Raw genomic sequence first — 7,740 nt, forward strand, 5'->3', positions numbered from 1 at the left:
TTAGTGCTTACATAGTGGAAATTGAATTAGCCTGACCCCTTTGTTTGTTCCACGCATCCTTCCTCTTATTGTCCTTTTGGAGTCTTGTCTCCCCTTTAGCACCAACTTGAACGCTTTCTCCGTATTTATTAGGTTCATACAACTCCTCTACGTCTGGACAGGGAATCTCAACCCATGCATGAATTTGGTAGCCATTTTGTGACAATCCTCAAACAATTTCTTCTAGTACTTGCCATTCAATCTCTAAGAATGGTCTATCTACCTTCTGTTCTATACTTCGAAATTCCTTCTATAAATATTATTCATAATCCCAAGGTCAATATTTATCCTTCATTGCCTTGACAAAATCTTCCCATATCCCAGGATGATTAATTCTTTGCTTTGTCAGTCTAGTGGTGTAAATTTTGCACCGCACAACTTGTTTTGATTCAAACTTTGAAATACCGTCAGCTTGTTCTTTTTCTAGAGAAGTAACAATAAAAATATTAAAGAATTTTCCTAGTACTAAAATCTAAGGATGTGAGGTTCCAGTCTTAAGATTACCATCATATTTACACACTTTGTTTCCAAGTTTTAGCAATTCTCCAAAACCTCCCAATAATGTGCTCAGTGTTGAAGAACTTTCTCCCCTATTACTTGGAGTACTATCAAAACAAACGCCATCATATTCAACATAGTATCCAACATTCGTTACAAAGAATCAATCCTAGTCCTAATTGTTGACTCGTCGAATCTTATGTTTATTTTAGCATATTCTTCCTAGATTTTAACAAAAATTATTGTGAAACTCCAATTTCATATTCTCCCCACCTCTGCCCAACAATATCAGAACATGCGCTCATATCATTCAATGCAGGTAAAAACAGAAAATTAACAAATAAACCAACCAAAGGACATTAAACATTACTATACATACAATATCCAAAGACAGAAGTTAATTTGCTCAAACATGTAAGAAAACATACCCTTTCATAAATCACAGTTGCATTAAATGCATCTTCTTGCAATCCCTCCATCTTCCTAAAAGAATACATCTCAACCTTTTAAATAAGGATCTTAAGAATACATCTCAACCTTTTAAATAAGGATCTTTCACTCTGTTTCTGCCTACTAGCCAACTAAAAAATAGCTTACCTTCAACAATAACATTCTAACATAAGTAGTCGTTATTAACCTTTAACAGTTTAATATTATCCATAACGTTTATTATCTATATATTCTCCTTTCACTTGAACACAGAATTTCCTGCTTGCAAAACAAAACCTCTAACGATAGCTTAATAGTGTATCTATTTTATGAAGCAGCCTACGATAAAGATGTATTCCTCCATGAGAAAGCTTTCACAGTACACACCACTCTGCAGGCTTGGATTCAAAACTCTCATACTACTGTGAGTGGTTGTATCATCAGAACGAAGGCATGCAAGTTAAAAACCTACAATGTTATTAATAATAAAGAATTGGTAATTACTGTTACAATAGAAGCCCATGCCAAGAAACACACAAGACAACCAAGATATTGTAATAGTTAAATTCAAGAGAGTATTTCCAGCCATAGATAAATCGCAGAGAAATTAAGTTCACATGTGCACCTTGATGGAGGAATCTCCCTAAGAAGCCTTCAAACTCAAACTCAAACTGATTGCAAATGAGTATATGATTGAGTATTTACTATTTATAGTCTATTGGATCTCATCTTGCTTCAATCTCATGATGCCAAGTGCACTTCACCAGGCATCTAAAGAGATTGCAAAATTAAATATCCCCACTGATTTCACCAAGAGCTAAGGTAGGTTACTCCACATTAATTGCAATTAATACAGAATGCAATATTTAATCCAAAATCTCGGGCGTGTAATTCTGACATAAAAGTTCCACTACACCTTTCTTTGGTCCATTTACTCAGTATTGTAGTGTATATCACCTCTGTTTTTGGGTGTGATCTATCCTCCGCTCCTGATTGATGCATCCTATCTAGACTCCATAGGTGCACTTAGCCCTTTCCAATTCTCATAACTCTCTTTTCAAATAAATTCTGATTTATCACACCTGCCAGTGGAATATATGTTTGACACATATAGATTGAGTTACTTGGTTCAAACTCAAAAAGGCATTCTGCTGAACATTTTCACAGATTCCTGTTGCCATCAATTCTGCATGCACCAAGTAATTTCTCCTCAGAGCACCTCCTTCAAACTGGGATGTTCTTAATTAGATCCTATGTCTCATCTAGATGCCCGGCATTGCTGCAATGTCAACCACGCATCCACAATGTTCTGCCCCTTCTCTTATTGAATAATTTTTTATTTGTTGAAATAAAGTACTGGAAGAATACAAAGCAATTCAGAGTGGCAGAGCAGAACGAATTGACAGGAGTAATCTAATAAAACCCACGGATAGTGGAATGGTAAAACTAAAAAGCAGTTATATTATAAATATATGATGTTACAATTGTGTGAGGCTCGTAGTGACCCACACTTCCATAGTAGAACTGGGAGCATGCCTTTTGTGCAAGATTTAAGTATACAAGGCTGAAAAGAATAGACAGCAGAGATTTGATCAGTTACAAATTACAATGCTTTATGTCTAAATTGGAAAAATAAAATAAAAACAACTAATTTCATCAGGACTAGAAACATGAAATTTTAGGCATTCTAGTCTACATTTTTATCAAATTCTAGTCATTGAATCAATTATATTGTTTTGTTTACATCCATACCAATCGATTTCATTTTAGATTACCCAGTCATGTGTCTAGAAAGCTAAAAGTATGACAAACTTGCATAATGTAAAGACTTTTTAATAACTGGAAGGAGAACATGCATTGATCAATGAGCATCCGTCATGAATACCTGGAATAACTGGTCAAAGAGTAAGAGCTTCAAACCTACCTGAATTTGGTACCAGAATAGTTTGTAGATCCTGGGAGCTACATCATATTCATCAAGTAACATCAACCACAAAGAACAGAACTATCCATCTTCCGTTCATTGCTTAGCACACCAAACATCACCAGTAGTCTCCACAAGAACACAACCCCTGTTTGAAATGATGGAAACGACTTGCATCTCTTACAACAATTTCCCGTCCAACAATCTTTGAGATGATTTTGGTAGCATTGTGACAGTCACCACACACTCGAAGATTCTTAACAATCCGAATGGGTATCCCACTAGGTGTACTGATAAGTCCAAATGCAATGGCAAGCTTCTCGCTGTGATGGTAGAGAATGTCTTCCTTAAGCTCTTCATCAACATCATGAAGCACAAAGTCTGTGTCAGGCACATAACCTGCTGCTTTCATTGGTGCAGCCAGTGCCTCTAGAGTTGCGTATATCTCCTCTGCTCTAGGGTGTGACCTATCCTCTGCTATAAATTGATATATCTGATTCTTAACCTCAATCCAGGTGCATCCTGGCATCTTTCTAACTCCCCTAGATTTCATCATTTTACGGATGTTAGCTGCATCTTCCCACCTGCCAGCTGCTGCATAGATATTTGACAATAACATGTAAGTCGAAGAAGTTTGTGGTTCCAACTCAAAAAGCTGTTCTGCTGCAAGCTGTCCTAGATCCATGTTGCCATGAATTCTGCATGCACCAAGCAATGCCCCCCAAATGAGAGCATCAGGTTCAAATGGCATGCTTTTGATTAGATCTTTTGCCTCATGTAGACGTCCTGCACGGCCAAGAATGTCAACCATGCAAGCATAGTGCTCTGGTCCTGCTTTGATTGAATGACCTTGACTCATTGAATGGAAGTAATAACAGCCTTCCTCGACCAGGCCTGTGCGGCTGCAAGCAGATAGGACACCAACGAAGGTACTCTGATTTGGTTTCATGCTCACGGACAACATTTCTTCAAAGAGTTTGAGAGCCTCCTTGCCATAGCCGTTTTGGGCATATCCTCCAATCATACCATTCCATGAGACCAAGTCCCTTTCAACCACATTGTCAAACACCTGTCGCGCATCTTCTATGCTTCCGCACTTAGCATACATATCGACAATGGCACTTCCTGCAAACACATTTGATTCAAATCCACTTTTAATAATGTGAGCATGGACCTGTTTGCCTTGTGCCAGGGCCACCAAACTGGCACATGCACTGAGAACACTACCAAATGTGAAATTGTTTGGCATTAATCCCTCTGATTGCATTAGGCAATACAAATTCAAGGCCTCCTCACTTCTCCCATTTTGTGCACATCCTCCAATTATTGCAGTCCATGAAACCGAATCACGATGTGGCATTCTATCAAACACTCGAACAGCATCTTCTATGTTCTGGCATTTGGCATACATGTCGACGAGGGCACTTCCTGTAAATCCTTCGTGCTCAAATCCAGTTTTTATAATATGGGCATGTATCAATTTGCCATGCTCTGAATCCGGAAGGCTTGCACATGCACCAAGACCACTCGCAAAGCTTATGCGGTCATGCTTCATGCCTTCCCTTTGCATTCGGCAATAAAGTTTTAGGGCCTCTTCACCATGTCCTTCTCGGGCATGTCCTGCAATTATAGAATTCCACACTGCTTCATCTCGATCGGGCATTCTTTGAAACAGTTGGTCTGCTTCACCTATGATCCCACATTTGGCATACATGTCAATAAGGCCACTAACAACAAAAATATCAGACTCCAATCCATCTTTAATCACATAAGCGTGAACCCGCTTACCCTGCTGCAGAGACAGTAGACTGGCACACACACTGAGAACACATGCATATGTGATGCGGTCCGACTCGAAGCCTGCCACTTGCATATGTTTAAAAAGTTCCAGGGCCTCCTCCGGATGCCCATGTCGGGCATATCCCGCAATCACGGCGTTCCAAGAAACCACATTTTGCTCAGGCATTCTGTCAAACAGTCGGCGTGCCTCCTGAATACTGCCAAATTTCGCATATCCCCCAATCATTGTATTCCATGAAATTGTATCCTTCGTATACATTTTGTCAAACACTAGGCGTGCATTCTCCACGCTTCCACATTTCATATAGGTATCCATCAGCCGATTCCATATGAAAGTGCCTCCTTGGAATCCAATTTTGATGATACAACCATGAACACCCTTGCTATCCACCAGAGATTTGTTCTTAATGCAGTCCTGCAAGAGAGAAGCATAGGCATTGGGATCTGTACAAATATCTACTTCCAAATACCCAAAATTTTCATATTCTCTGTGGAGAAATCCAGTACTATTCTCAGTTTTTTCATGTTGATATGCTCGATTTTCTCTAAATATTCTTTCAGTATCATGTCTACTCTGAAACCCAACAGAGAGATTCATGTGACTGCGTATCCATGGGAATTTAACATTCAATTGAAGTGAGCGTTTTACTATATGCATTAATCTGGGCAAGCTTAATAGAAGGAAGTAACTGATTCAATATAAACTCTGAATTTTTACAATGCCTGACAATACTAAAACAAGCACTGAAATTCTAACTTTGAATAACTCACGTATTGATTGAGCCATAGATTTGCAATCCTCGTTGAGTTGCGAGTTTCATTGTTCTCAATTTATGTTATTTTATGCGTGTTGTATCTGTTTCCTGCTGCAACACAAGTACGTTTATCAGCTGCAGCTCGACATATGAGTGGCGAGGAGCACGACTCAGGTATGAAGCTTGATCAATTTCCATATTCCACCGAGTGCAGAAGGTTATTGAATTTGAAGTCACGTGAGAGGAGGGTCTCGGTGTCGGATGGAAATTTAGTAATGGATGTGTTTTTCTTTACATTCATGGGATCGAGGGGAATTAGTTGAGATATTCTGAGCCAGACTCAGTTTAAATTCGACTACTTGTCTATTATAAAATTTAATCTAAAATTAAACGCGACTGTAAACCACATTTGATTATTAGGCTTAATATGTGAAAATGCATTTAGAGTTGGATGCTAATTTTTAAAAATAAGTTTTGGGTAGCAAAATAACACATGGTTTAGTAAATGGAGTATTTGTTTGAACACTTGTTCCATAAATAACAAAGGGATGAAAGTTTTTGTTATGGATAAGTTCCACAGGCTTACTTGGGATAAGGAGCTAGGAAGAAAGAAAAAGTACTATATCAAAGTGTTTAATTTCACTTATAGTCATCAACCAAAAGCATACATAGAGGCCAATATCTCTTGGAGAGCCAAAATTCTTATTGCTCAGTTAAGGACTAATTCTCATCAACTCCGTTGTGAAACAGGGTGCTGGGAAAGGCCAAAAGAAGTGTGGGAGGAAAAAGTATGCATTTTTTGTTCTTCCAGAAAAGTGGAAACAGAAAAGCATTTCATTTTAGAATGTGAGGCCTTGAAAGACAACAGGGAAAGTAATGCAGATATGTTGGTAGCTAACTCTTGGGATAATCTATTTAGTGATGGGTTTGTCGAGACGTTGGGAGCATTTATTGTGAGGCTTCACAGAAAAAGGGTCGAATACATCAAGCAGATGAAGAAGCAATATGTCCCATATGTTATCTTTAGTGTCGTGGACGTCAAAATAATTTATTTCTTTCTTTCCTGATAATAATGAAGTGTTTTGAGATTTAAATTTCTAGATTTATAGGCTTTTAAAGAAAGATATAAATAGAAACTTAAAATAATGAAGTGTATATCACATTGAAGCGAAAGAGAACGCCTCTTTATATCTTAAAATAATGAAGTGTATATCACATCGAAGCGAAAGAGAACTCTTCTTTATATCTTTTTTTCATCGAAGCGAAAGAGAACCCCTCTCGCTCTTGCCTCCCTGGGGAGGCAAGAGCGAGAGGGGTTCTCTTGCCTCCCTGGGGAGGCAAGAGCGAGAGGGGTTCTCTTTCGCTTCGATGAAAAAAAAGAGTCTCAATCTGCCCAGGGCTTAAGATATGTTACAAACAACCAGATTGAATATCTTGCTCGGTGATAAGACTTGGATCTGGCTCTCTAGAAGTATTCGCCATCTATCAATTTTTGGAAACTCTAAGATAGTCATTCAACAAGTGCTAAAATGCAAAAAATGATGATCAACTCTTTCTTCCACTAATACATCGAATTAAGTTGTTGGCAGAAAAATTTGGCTCGATTTAATTTTATCATATAAGAAGGAACCTAGTCATTCAGGGCACGCAGTGGTCACAAGAAGAAATAAGGTTTGATAATGGGATTACAACATCGAAGGTTGTTCGATAACAATATCAAGTCTAGTTGAATTGGTTATGTTGTCGAGGCCAAGCGGGGGACAAGGTATCGGATCATTGTATTAATTTTCATAATGCTTAATCATGTTGCCATCTTAATTGAAATGAAGTGAAGGCTCTCGGAGGGCACGAATATTCGCATCAATTAAGACAGGTGGGATAGAATTGTCACTCTAAAAAGGACACATGAATTAAGGTGGATGAAGTAGTTAGTGCAGGTGGCATCACTCTATGATATCAAATCTTAGGATGGCAGAGTATTTTGATATCAAAATTTAAAATCTTAATAATCACACATTAAAAAAAATCTTAATAATCATACACAAACAAAAAAAAATATTTTGTAAGGATTTAAGATTTTAATAATCACACATATGAAGAATATTTTGTGTTTAATCAGTAAAATTTATGATTTTTCCCTTTGAGAATATAGATTTTTGATATTTGATTAAAAATACAGAAAAAAGTGGATTAATAAAAGTTGTGATTTTCTTTACAAATAGATGTCGAGAAATATATCTATAAAGTAATAAACTGAATATTTTTATAATAAAAAAATGTTAATATATATTGTAA

General features: G+C 37.5%; 1 pseudogene across 1 annotated transcript; it reads right to left on the reverse strand.

The window, feature by feature from the left end:
* Positions 1–1,481: 1,481 nt before the first annotated feature.
* LOC149150795 (pentatricopeptide repeat-containing protein At2g03880, mitochondrial pseudogene) lies at positions 1,482–5,521 on the reverse strand (annotated as a pseudogene). Its single transcript, XR_016263248.1, has 3 exons — positions 5,462–5,521; positions 2,891–5,105; positions 1,482–2,530 (listed from the first exon to the last, which is right to left on the reverse strand). The product of XR_016263248.1 is annotated as a pentatricopeptide repeat-containing protein At2g03880, mitochondrial pseudogene (transcript).
* Between the last annotated feature and the right edge of the window lie 2,219 nt (positions 5,522–7,740).

The sequence above is a fragment of the Pinus tabuliformis genome, chromosome 9 (assembly GCF_031772625.1).
Source record: "Pinus tabuliformis cultivar Carrire ecotype Pingquan chromosome 9, CPIR1, whole genome shotgun sequence".
Classification (NCBI taxonomy): Eukaryota; Viridiplantae; Streptophyta; class Pinopsida; order Pinales; family Pinaceae; genus Pinus; species Pinus tabuliformis.